At 41.7% G+C, this 13,490-nt stretch overlaps 1 long non-coding RNA gene across 1 annotated transcript; it reads left to right on the top strand.

Annotated features, from left to right (window-relative positions):
- Positions 1 to 551: 551 nt before the first annotated feature.
- On the top strand, positions 552 to 1,404 carry LOC111606146. The gene is made up of 2 exons (XR_002751922.1): positions 552 to 649; positions 851 to 1,404. It is a non-coding gene; the product is annotated as an uncharacterized LOC111606146 (long non-coding RNA).
- The last annotated feature ends 12,086 nt before the right edge of the window (positions 1,405 to 13,490 follow it).

The raw sequence follows: 13,490 nt of genomic DNA, 5'->3' as shown, positions 1-13,490 counted from the left end.
GCCTTTTAAAGCTCTAATTAGCCATTAACATTTTCCCCCTGGTGGTAAATTTCTCTGTTTTTAACAAAGTGCCTTTAACATTATAAAGAGTCAAGAGTTTAATTTAGTCATTCTGGTCTGCTTTCCGCCCTTCCTCTCGTCCATTATCAGGAGACGGATAAGCAGTTTAATAAGTGTGACTGTCTCTGTGTCTGATTTAATGAGATATAGACAAATATCCAAAAGGCAAAATTAAAACAAATGAAGTGTGAAGTGTGCATGTTGTGAGTGAGGACAGAGGCTCTCTGGCTTCCAGGGTCACAGTAATGATGAGTTATTTTTAGACATATTGACTTTGTTTGACTCAAAAGTTTTGCTTAAATTGTGTCAACTGTTTTGAAGTTAGAAGTTTACTTTATGGTATTGTGCTGCTTTGACAGCATTTTTCTTGAATAGTTTATGGATATTGTGTTAATGCCATTGTAAGTTATTTGTAATCGCAATAAGTGCGAAGGCTTTTATTTTGAAGAATTACTGTGTTGTCTGCCACGGACTTCCTGTTTGGTAATTTCCGGTTTTCTCCGTGAGCTGCAGCAAGCATGGCTGAATGTGTTGTGTCTTCAGCATTTAATCCTGTGCCATCCGCGAGAAATTAAGGCGAAGCAATGCTGTAAGTGTTATTTTCTGATAACATACATGTTGTGTAAGATGTATCAGATATTATATTACGAAGATGTTAATGTTTAGTTATGGCGGCGGATATTCTTGTTTAACCATGCATAGTGGATTGCATATAACTGCAGAGTTTATGTATGTACTGTAAGTTTCTTCGGACACATAACTAAGTTTGTATTGTTTGTTCTGTTTACAGTTTTCACCCAGCTTATGATACGTGGAAGTCGACAGTAAATGTTCAATCTTGCTACACGTCTCCCTCTCATCAATTTGCTGTGGTTTACCTTGGTGTTTAGTCGGAGTTGTTACACTTTTGATGAGAACACTACAGGTATATTTGGTGAAAATGCCTTAATGCACTGGAAATAATACAAAGCTAACTTAAAAGTAACTTTCTACTATGTGTAGGAGTTGTTTTAAGTCAATAATTCCTTAATATTGATGAGAATTTAGTTTCACTGGCCGATAATTTCACTTATGTGGAAATAATTTCATATTGTTTGAAATAATAATAGTACTTTTTCATCAATGTTAAGGAATTATTTACTTAAAATAAGCTCAAATTCCTGCTGAAAAGTTACTTTTAAAAAGAAAAATGTAGCTAACAACCCAAGCCGAGTTAAAGTGGCTGGGCTTTGCTGGGGTTGCTAGGCAACGGCACAGCGCCAATTGAGTGTGTCTTAAAAATTGTGAGGTTTTAAATTGGCTCATTTTCAAGGCACCAAAAGACATGAACTTATTGGCAAAAAACAGCTGGGTAGGTTTTTTAAGTGCATTGTTTGTTTTTAGAAGCAACAGAAACACAAATGGAAGAACAAAACGAGCAAAATGTAAATTTTGAGTCACAGGTCTCCTTTAATAAATTTAAGTGGACTTAGCGAAAGACTCCATTTCTTCACTGGACTACCTGAAAGCTGCCACTTTCCCTCCTAAAGCTTTAAAACGCCCACAGTGACATTTAGCAGAAGGTTAATTACAGGCCAGCTCATTCCTCAGGGTTAAAAACGAGGCCTTTCAACAGCACAACACCGTAAGACTAATCAGGAACCCTGCAGCCTAATGAGCTGATCCCATACAGCAGAGGTCCCTGAACGCATCGTCAGCCCGTCCTGAGGTGTGTCAGGTTAACGCCACAGCGGCCAGCGTGTGGGCGGGCGGCGTGTAGGATGCTTCTGAAGGCATCATCACAACATCTACGTCTTGGTTTTTAAAGAAATAAGAAGCTAAAAACTCTCCCAGCTCACCTAAAAAATCTATTCACCACTCAAGTATACCAGTTATGAATATTTCAAGGTAAACAATCAAAGAAAAAATTCTATTTTCTAACCTATTTAAAGGTAAAATGCTATTTCCTCTGAGTTGCTAAAAGTAAAATGTTTTAATTTAGTTGAATTCTTGTTCAACATTTAACAGAAAATAAAACATTTCTTCACTTCTTTCCATTTGATTTCTGTCAAACATTTGTGAAAATATTAATCTGTTATGGTCTCAGATGAAACTGTACTCATGTGGAAATAGAGCTCCATCTGGTGGATGAGATCAGAACTGCACAGCTCCGTTTCTGTAAATAAACCAACTTTTACAAGTAAATGTAGTTTATTTTTTAAATATGAAGCATATTGAGGTTGTGTTAATTAATTTGAGACACGTTTTAAAAAATATACAAGAAAGATTGAGCTGTTTTCATTCTTCCACCACACTTTTTTAAGTTTACACTTTGTGTTGTTGACATTGGCAGGATTTTAAATATTGCTCTAGTTCCATTGGCAGATAAATTTATTTCTAACAAGATAATTTTCATGTGTTATAAGTAAAACAATCTGCCAATGCAACTAGTAATTTATTTGTCAATATTAATACATGATTGACTTAAATTAAGATCCTTTATCTTGTTGAAAGATTATCTAAAAGTTAGTTTTGTCTTATTTCAAGTGTACTGAGATATTTGCAGTAGAAACTATCAAAAAGTGCTTGGTGAGATTTTGTGTTTTTGCAGTGTGGGACAGAAAAGCTATAAAAAATTAATAAAAAGAATAAATCTGGTACTGTATGCCCTGACTTAGTGTCTTTCCTGGAAATATTTCATACTGGAGCAGCTGAAATGTGAAAAAGCAGAGTTTTTCCACCAACTTATTGATGATGAGTTCACTGGCTTGTTTTCGGTAACAGAATGGCAGCTTCCTGTCTGTTTCCACTTCAGAGTCCTTCTGCAGCATCACTTATTCAGGTGGCATTGAGTGGAGTGGGCTGCTTCCGCACTTATTGCTTTTCCTCCAACAAGATGGCACCCAGGAGGAACTACTTTAGCATCTGCTGCTTTATTATTCCTAAACAGCCTAAAAAGAGTAGAGCTGTGCTGTTTCTACTGAATCTACAGCAGGCGGATGAATCAAAACGTCCATCTGCGACATCAGAAACTCACCACAGTGAATCTGAGATCAGCGCCACGTTTTTACGTCTTCTTCTGCTCTCACTCCGTAAAGCGCCTCATGCAGGATTCATGCCTGCTGTAGACATGAAAAGGAAATCACCTTCTCTTGTCCTGCATCTCGTCAACAACGAACACGTCTATTTTTCATGCTGTCTACATGCGGGCACATCAATCTTAAGCAGGAAAAGCACTTATGGAAATTACAGGACTGCAGGAGATTTCCACAACAGACCGAAAGTGACAGAAACAGATGTTTTTCTCAGTTCATCGTAACTTGGGTAAATAAAAAGAGCTGTTTTCAAGTACAACGACAGGAAAGGTATTTAAATTACTTTCTTAAATTATGAATTAACTACAACTTGCTACGTTTTTTGGAAAAGCAGCAACACCCAGATGTTATTCAGTCAAGAAAGTTATTTAAATAGAACCTGAAAAACCACTGCATCACGCCCCAAACAACAGGTGAGAAACCGATCACTGCACTGCAAAAACACAAAATCTTGCCAAGTATTTTCGTCAAGTTTACAGTGCAAATCAATCAAATTTTATTTGTATAGCACATTTCAGCAGGAAGGCATTTCAAAGTGCTTTACATCATATCAAACACAGAAACACAATGCAACATAGAATCAACTCAAATATCTCAGTACAGTTGAAATATGACAACATTTTATTTACAAGTAACTTTTCATCAAGATAAAGAGCTTATTTTACATCAATAATTCCTAAATATTGGTGAAAAAGTTCTAGTTTCACTGGCAGATTATGAAACTTTTGACAAGACATATTTCCCATATTTTAAATTAAATTATCTGCCAGAGAAACTTGTTCTTTTTCATCAATATCAATATTGACTTAAAACAAGCTCTTTATCTTGCTGAAAAGTTACTTGTAAATACATTTTGTCTTATTTCAAGTAAATAAAGATATTCATACTGGAAACTAGACAACAAATTTTTTTGAACTGTGGCGTCTATCAGTTTAAGAAATTCCCAACAATGGAAAAATGTATTCCCAGTTGTCACCAGCAGCAGTGAGAAGGATATAAATAAGCATGAAATAATATATTTAGCATTGCTTTTTGTATTTATTGTTGTCTGGTATTAAGATTAGTTTGATTTCCTGGAATAAAAAGCAAAAATAGAAGAAACCTGTTTTTAACAGCGCTACCTGTCTGCTGCCACTAGAGGGCAGAAGAGAATCTGTTTGTCTCTGCAGACATGGTTGGTTAGCAGAAAGATTTCCAATAAGTTTGGGCTAATAAAGTGCGAAACAGCCGTTCCATCAAGAAAAATGAGAATCTACTGAAGTCGCAACCTGCTAATATCAACACAAATTAAAAAGAAAAATGTGTTTAGTGCAATTTATTAGCAAGAAATTATAAAGCTTCTGCACACACACACACACACAAGCCCACTTTCTCACTATTCTCCTTACTTCAGTAGGAAACTGCGAGAAAGCAGAAAGTGTTCACACAACTTTTGATGGAAATCTTTTCTGTTCCCGTGGACAAACTCCACCCACACTGAGTGACACTCAGCAGAAATGGAGGAAAACATAAATACTTTCTGTATGACTCATTTATATTGATTTTAATCAGCGGGTCAATTTGAATTGACCCGCTGATTAAAGTAAGTATCAAATTCAATTATAAAATTATATTACTTGTGGTTCGAGGGTACGAGGTCTAGGAGAGTTTACTGAAAGGTTCCTAGTCTTAGTCTCTTAAGGGGTCCAGGTGGTCCGGTGCTTGACGGCTGGTGTCCAGGAGGGAAACAGAGGACTGCGTCGGAGGGCGGACAGGTAGGCTCGGGCTAACTTGTAGTCAGACGGAGGAGGTCAGTCTGGGAACTCGGGCAACCAGTGGGTAAGACCCACGGCGTCACGAGGGGAATCTCGACCAGAGAAACAGACAGGATCTGTAAAGGCTTCTCCGGGCTTCACCAGGAAAAAACCTGAAGGCAAAAACAACAGGGAAAGTTACTAAAGGCTTCAGAACAATGAGGAAAGATCAGAGGCAAGCTCTAGGTCCTAGAGCTTGCCTCTAGGTGAAGTTTGACACGAGAAACTAATAAACAGTACACACACTGTGTGTGTACTGTTTATTAGTACACACACACTGTACCTCTGAGCCTCCTAGAGTCTAGGAGGCTCAGAGGTACCGTTACTGGCTAACACTCGGGCGCTGAAGGACTGGCAGAAGCCTCCTTTAGTACAGGCCGCTGATGAGTTGATCAGGTTCAGGTGTGCTTGATGACTGTCTACACACACACTCCAGTCAGGTGAGTAGGGCGCCATCTGTCGTAAAAGGTGAGTGTATGCACAGACAAACCCACAAAGCAAGACAAAAAGGAAAAAAATGCATTTTTATTTGGAAAATATATAAATATGTGGTCTGAATTGTAAAAAGAACAAAGAATAAACATCAGAATGTCAAAATAAGAAAACTAACTTACAAGTAAGTTTTCAGCAAGAAACAGGAGCTTGTTTTAAGTTAATAATTCCTTAATATTGACAAAAAGTATCAGATTATTTCACTTATTACATGGAAAATATCTTGTTATAAGTGGAATAATCTGCCATAGGAGCAAGTCTATATATTTTATTAGTATTAATAAATTATCTACTTGTTGAAAACTTACTTGTAAGTTAGTTTTGTCTTAATTCAAGTGTACTGAAATATTTGCACTAGAAGCTAGACCAAAAATACTTGGTAATATTTTGTGTTTTTGCTTTCATTACATGAGTAAAGTACGCAATACTCTGTGCAATGAATAACATATTCTATTTTTTGTATGCATACAACAGAGGCCTGCTGTAGAATGTCCTATCGTCTTATGACCAGTTTTCTTCCTAGAGCTATTATTCTGGAAATAAAATTCCTGATTTTGCACGTTGCAAAGCGATTACACGATTTGTCAAGTTTAAGCAGCTTCAAAAGCTCTCTGTCACAAGGTCTCTGTGAACACATCCTCTGGTCATGTTTGGGATAATGATAATACAGTTTCAATGAAGGAGGCGTCTCTTACCAACATCCCCTGCAGCCTTCTGCAGATTTATTACAAAAGTCCTGTGACTTCTCAAGAAGCAACATCAATGCAGTGCTTACGTGATAAATTCCCTCACCTCCCCCCCAAAAAAAAAAGATGAAAGACAACTGTGAGTTATTCACTTGAGTTTCAGAATATGACGGGTGAAGTTTGAAATCACAGCAACACAAAAAAATTCTCTTTTTACATCAGTAGTATTGCTACAGTTTCAGGTGAGCAGAACTGGTCCGGGGAATGCAAACACACAGCAGAGGTAACTCTGCAGCCGAACCTGCTGCACAACAACATCAGGCTGAGAAGATTTATGGATGGATTAGTGATGGATGCATGTGTTTCAGTGGATACTAAGAGAAAAAGATACAAAAATGGCTTTATTTTAATCAGAAATAATAAAAAAGAAGAGTTCTGACTAGTTTATAGGAAATAATTATTAGATTTTTGTTGAGGTTCTGACTAAAGGAAACATTTCTGTTTATGGATTTTAACTGATTCAAAACAGAAAATATTACTTATTGTTCTTGTGCAGCTTCTAGTGCAAATATTTTAATATTACAAGTAACTTTTTAGCAACGTTGAAGAGCTTATTTTAGCTCAATAAATCCTTAATATTAATGAAAAAGTATTGATTACACTGGCAGATTATTTCACTGATAATAGGGGAAAATGTCAGGTTATAAGTGAAATTAAAGCTGCAAGCAGCCTCGGGCGGCCCTCGCAGCAAGCGCCGCTCCGGCCTATTGGCCACCGCGGGGGTTCCAGCCACCGCAGAAGCTCTCGCACGATTTCCAGAGCCGCAGCCAACTCCCCACCGCAGAAGCTCCGCCGCAGTTTCCAGCACCGCCGCCCGCTAGCCACCGCAGAAGCTGTCGCGCATTTTCCACACCCGTCTACCAGGCGACACGCGTGAATGCGTTCGGCGGCGCTCCCCGACGACTGTCAAAAAATCTGGTGCAGATCGGTCGATGCGTCGAGGAGATACAGCCGATGTATTAACTTAGGGGGCGCAGTGGAGCCAAATTACATCTCAACCTCGTTGGGCTCTTTAGAGGTGAACAAAGGTCATACATATCCAGTTTGGCGTCAATCGGATGATCTGTGCCTGAATAAGAGCCAAACGTATGTATATGGCGAGGGACTGATATTCGCCATTTGGCCACGCCCACACGGTTCAGCCAGCAGCGAGCATTGACAGAGTTTATCATCCGAATCATCTTGATTAGGTCAAGAGAGCCATAAACAGAGCTTTCCAAGTAAAAAAATAGCACTTCCTGTTCCGAGGGGGCGGGGCCTAAGTGATGTCATCATTTGACCATTGGATATTATTGGACACTCGATTATGATCAATCACTGAACGTTTGGTGCCTCTGTGAGTTTTTGTGTTAGAATTACTAATTATTTAATTTTTTCCTCCATTACAACATTGAACTTTCATTCCGTAGGGCAATGCTGCCCTCTGGTGTCGAATTACTGAAATAATGAAACTATTTCAGTGGGCAGCAGAGGGCAGCATTGCCCTACAAACAACGAACATGGACTGTTTATTATGTAATTACACAGAAGATCTCTCTAATTCATTCTGAGGGGGCGGGGCTTAGATGACGTCATAATATGATGACATAGCATTGTCAGGCATCAGACCAGGATGTGTCAGGCCAAGTTTGGTGCAGCTCGGTCGAAACATGTGGAATCTAGAAGCAAACGTATGGCATCGGCGTTACAGGTCACTTCGCCACGCCGCCACACCCAGCTGCTTCATCGCAGCCGGTCAGGGCTTGGATCCACAACACACCAACATGTCTTCTGTCTCTGGACACAGTTTCATGTTGATTAGGTCAAAGGGCTAAGATAGCGACCGTTCACAGTAAAACATGACACTTCCTGTTCTCAGGGGGCGTGGCTTAAGTGATCTCATCATTTCACCACAGGGTATTTTAGGACATCCGATGCCGATCAATCACTGAAAGTTTGGTCCCTCTATGTGTTTTTTTATAGGAAATATAAGAGTTTCGTGTTTCATGGCGAGTAGCTGAACTTTGACCCCTGGTAACCCCCCTTCAGCAAGCTCATACAGTCACCAATTTGATAACTTTAAATCAGACATGCCTTATGATCAGACTGACCGAGTTTGAAGCCGATCAATCGAAAACCCTAGGAGGAGTTCGATCAAATGCAAAGGCTGTAAACGTCAAAATGGAGGTCAAATGAACTTCAATCTAAAATGGCCGACTTCCTGTTGGGTTTAGAGCATGGCTCTAAGAGACTTTTTGTACGTCCCGACAAGATACACATGTGTACCAAGTTTCGTAATTCTAGGTTTAAGCATGGCTTGGGGCTGTTCATTTAAAATACTCTAGGGGTCGCTATAGAAAAATTAGGCCACGCCCACCAAATATCGCTATGGATTCCTGTTCGGGGATGGATAAGGATCCATCCTAGTGAGTTTGGAGCAGCTCACCCCGAAACTGTGGAATTCAGAGCCAAACGAAATTCGATGGCGTTCGCAACGCCGCCACGCCCACCTGCTTCATCGCAGCCGGTCGGGGTTGGAATCCACAACACACCAACATGTCTTCTGTCTCTGGACACAGTTTCATGTTGATTAGGTCAAAGGGCTAAGATAGCGACCGTTCACAGTAAAACATTACACTTCCTGCTCTCAGGGGGCGTGGCCTACGTAAAAAAAAAATTTCACTGCAGGGTATTATAGGACACCCGATGCCGATCAATCACTGAAAGTTTGGTCCCTCTATGTGTTTTTGTATAGGAAATATAAGAGGTTTTTGTTTCATGGCGTGTAGGTGAACTTTGACCCCTGGTAACCCCCCTTCAACATGCTCCAAAACTCACCAATTTGATAACTTTAAATCAGACATGCCTTATGATCAGACTGACCGAGTTTGAAGCCGATCAATCGAAATCCCTAGGAGGAGTTCGATCAAATACGAAGGCTGTAAACGTCAAAATCGAGGAAAAAAATGGACGTTCAATACAAAATGGCCGACTTTCTGTGATAGTTGCACTATGACATTACTTGTAAATTCTGAGCGTCTTAGTGAGCTCTACAACTGTACCGAATTTCAAGTCTCTACGATGAAGTAAGTGAATAGCAATGGGTCTGTTGAAAATTGCTAGTTGCTGCCGTTGAGCAATTTTTTTTGCGATTTTTGCGGCGACCTTAAAATTCAAAATTTTTAAACCGCCTAGTCGCTTCCGCCAAGTTTGGTGAGTTTTTGAATATGATAAAGCCCCCAAAAAGGCGCACGAAGAGGGGGTAAGAATAATAATAATAATTAAAGCTGCAAGCAGCCTCGGGCGGCCCTCGCAGCAAGCGCCGCTCCGGCCTATTGGCCACCGCGGGGGTTCCGGCCACCGCAGAAGCTCTCGCGCGTTTTCCAGAGCCGCAGCCAACTCCCCACCGCAGAAGCTCCGCCGCAGTTTCTAGCACCGCCGCCCGCCAGCCGCCGCAGTAGCTGTCGCGCATTTTCCCCGCCCGGCCACCGGGCGACACGCGTGAATGCGTTCGGCGGCGCTCCCCGACGACTGTCGAAAAATCTGGTGCAGATCGGTCGATGCGTCGAGGAGATACGGCCGATGTATTAACTTAGGGGGCGCAGTGGACCAAATTACATTTCAATCCCGTTGGGCTCTTTAGAGGTGAACAAAGGTCATACATATCCAGTTTGGAGCCAATCGGATGATCCATGTGTGAATTAGAGCCAAACGTATGAATATGGCGAGGGACTGATATTCGCCGTTTGGCCACGACCACATGGTTCAGCCAGAAGCGAGCAATGACAGACCTCATCATCCGAATCATCTTGATTAGGTCAAGAGAGCCATAAACGGAGCTTTCCAAGGAAAAAAACGGCACTTCCGGTTCCGAGGGGGCGGGGCTTAGATGACGTCATAATATGATGACATAGGGTCGTCAGGGATCCCGCCATGGTCACTCGTGCAAAGTTTGGTGCAGAAGCTATCGACCGTTCACAGTAGAATTACAAATTTTTAATTTTTTCCTACATTACAAAATTGAACTCTGTAGGGCAATGCTGCCCTCTGGTGTCGAATTACTGAAATAATGAAACTATTTCAGTAATTTCAGTTATTCGACACCAGAGGGCAGCATTGCCCTACACATGACAAAGCCCTTTGTATTACACAGTCGATCACAGGGGAACTTTGAGCCTTGCTAACCCCCCTTCCACATGTTCAAATGTCACCATATTGATAACTTTGAATCAGACATGCCTTATGATCAGACTGACCGAGTTTGAAGTCGATCAATCGAAATCCCTAGGAGGAGTTCGATCAAATACGAAGGCTGTAAAAGTCAAAATCGAGGTCAAATGAAATTCAATCTAAAATGGCCGACTTCCTGTTGGGTTTAGAGCATGGCTCTAAGAGACTTTTTTGTACGTCCCGACAAGATACACATGTGTACCAAGTTTCGTAATTCTAGGATAAAGCATGGCATGGGGCTGTTCATTTAAAATACTCTAGGGGTCGCTATAGAGAAATTAGGCCACGCCCACCAAATTTTGTTATGAATTCCTGTCGGTGGGTGTACAAGGATCCATCCTAGTGAGTTTGAAGCAGCTGGGCCCGAAATTGTGGAATTCAGAGCCAAACGAAATTCGACGGCGTTCGCAACGCCGCCACGCCCACCTGCTTCATCGCAGCCGGTCGGGGTTGGAATAACTCAACACACCAACATGTCTTCTGTCTCTGGACACAGTTTCATGTTGATTAGGTCAAAGGGCTAAGATAGCGACCGTTCACAGTAAAACATGACACTTCCTGTTCTCAGGGGGCGTGGCCTACTTAAAAAAATAATTTCACCACAGGGTATTTTAGGACACCCGATGACGATCAATCAATGAAAGTTTGGTCCCTCTCTGTGTTTTTGTATAGGAAATATAAGAGTTTCGTGTTTCATGGCGAGTAGGTGAACTTTGACCCCTGCTAACCCCCCTTCAGCAAGCTCATACAGTCACCAATTTGATAACTTTAAATCAGACATGCCTTATGATCAGACTGACCGAGTTTGAAGCCGATCAATCGAAATCCCTAGGAGGAGTTCGATCAAATACGAAGGCTGTAAACGTCAAACTCGAGGTCCAAAATGGACCTTCAATACAACATGGCCGACTTCCTGTTGGGTTTAGAGCATGGCTCCAAGAGACTTTTTTGTACGTCCTGAAAAGATACACATATGTACCAAGTTTCGTAATTCTAGGATAAAGCATGGCCTGGGGCTGTTCATTTAAAATACTCTAGGGGTCGCTATAGAGAAATTAGGCCACGCCCACCAAATTTTGTTATGAATTCCTGTCGGTGGGTGGATAAGGATCCATCCTAGTGAGTTTGGAGCAGCTGGGCCCGAAATTGTGGAATTCAGAGCCAAACGAAATTCGACAGCGTTCGCAACGCCGCCACGCCCACCTGCTTCATCGCAGCCGGTCGGGGTTGGATTACTCAACACACCAACATGTCTTCTGTCTCTGGACACAGTTTCATGTTGATTAGGTCAAAGGGCTAAGATAGCGACCGTTCACAGTAAAACATGACACTTCCTGTTCTCAGGGGGCGTGGCCTACTTAAAAAAATAATTTCACCACAGGGTATTTTAGGACACCCGATGACGACCAATCTCTGAAAGTTTGGTCCCTCTCTGTGTTTTTGTATAGGAAATATAAGAGTTTCGTGTTTCATGGCGAGTAGGTGAACTTTGACCCCTGCTAACCACCCTTCAACATACTCCAAAACTCACCAATTTGATAACTTTAAATCAAACATGCCTTATGATCAGACTGACCAAGTTTGAAGCCGATCAATCGAAATCCCTAGGAGGAGTTCGATCAAATACGAAGGCTGTAAACGTCAAAATCGAGGAAAAAAATGGACGTTCAAGACAAAATGGCCGACTTCCTGTGATAGTTGGCTAATAACATTAAATGTAAGTTCTGAGTCTTTTGGGGAGCTCTACAAGTGTACCAAATTTCATGTCTCTACGATGAAATACGTTCATACCATTGTGTCAACAGAAAATTGCTAGTTGCCGCCGTTGAGCAATTTTTTTTGCGATTTTTGCGACAACCTTAAAATTCAAAATTTTTAATTTTTCTAGTCGCGACCGCCAAGTTTGGTGAGTTTTTGAATATGATAAAGCCCCCAAAAAGGCACACGAAGAGGTGGGAAGAATAATAATAATAATAATAATAATAAACAGTACAGATACAATAGGCCTTCGCAGCGCTTTGCTGCTCGGGCCTAATAATAATTAAAGCTGCAAGCAGCCTCGGGCGGCCCTCGCAGCAAGCGCCGCTCCGGCCTATTGGCCACCGCGGGGGTTCCAGCCACCGCAGAAGCTCTCGCACGATTTCCAGAGCCGCAGCCAACTCCCCACCGCAGAAGCTCCGCCGCAGTTTCCAGCACCGCCGCCCGCTAGCCACCGCAGAAGCTGTCGCGCATTTTCCACACCCATCCACCAGGCGACACGCGTGAATGCGTTCGGCAGCGCTCCCCGACGACTGTCAAAAAATCTGGTGCAGATCGGTGGATGCATCGAGGAGATACAGCCCATGTATTAACTTAGGGGGCGCAGTGGAGCCAAATTACATTTCAAACCCGTCGGGCTCTTTAGAGGTGAACAAAGGTCATACATATCCAGTTTGGCGCCAATCGGATGATCTATGCCTGAATAAGAGCCAAACGTATGTATATGGCGAGGGACTGATATTCGCCATTTGGCCACGCCCACACGGTTCAGCCAGCAGCGAGCATTGACAGAGTTTATCATCCGAATCATCTTGATTAGGTCAAGAGAGCCATAAACAGAGCTTTCCAAGTAAAAAAATAGCACTTCCTGTTCCGAGGGGGCGGGGCCTAAGTGATGTCATCATTTAACCATTGGATATTATTGGACACTCGATTATGATCAATCACTGAACGTTTGGTGTCTCTGTGAGTTTTTGTGTTAGAATTACTAATTATTTAATTTTTTCCTCCATTACAACATTGAACTTTCATTCCGTAGGGCAATGCTGCCCTCTGGTGTCGAATTACTGAAATAATGAAACTATTTCAGTGGGCAGCAGAGGGCAGCATTGCCCTACAAACAACGAACATGGACTGTTTATTATGTAATTACACAGAAGATCTCTCTAATTCATTCTGAGGGGGCGGGGCTTAGATGACGTCATAATATGATGACATAGCATTGTCAGGTATCACACCAGGATGAGTCAGGCAAAGTTTGGTGCAGCTCGGTCGAAATATATGGAATCTAGAAGCAAACGTATGGCATCGGCGTTACAGGTCACTTCGCCACGCCGCCACAGCCAGCTGCTTCATCG

Source organism: Xiphophorus maculatus, chromosome 21, assembly GCF_002775205.1.
Source record: "Xiphophorus maculatus strain JP 163 A chromosome 21, X_maculatus-5.0-male, whole genome shotgun sequence".
Classification (NCBI taxonomy): domain Eukaryota; kingdom Metazoa; phylum Chordata; class Actinopteri; order Cyprinodontiformes; family Poeciliidae; genus Xiphophorus; species Xiphophorus maculatus.
Note: the sequence above shows the minus strand (reverse complement) of the source record. Positions and strands in the feature narration are given on the sequence as shown.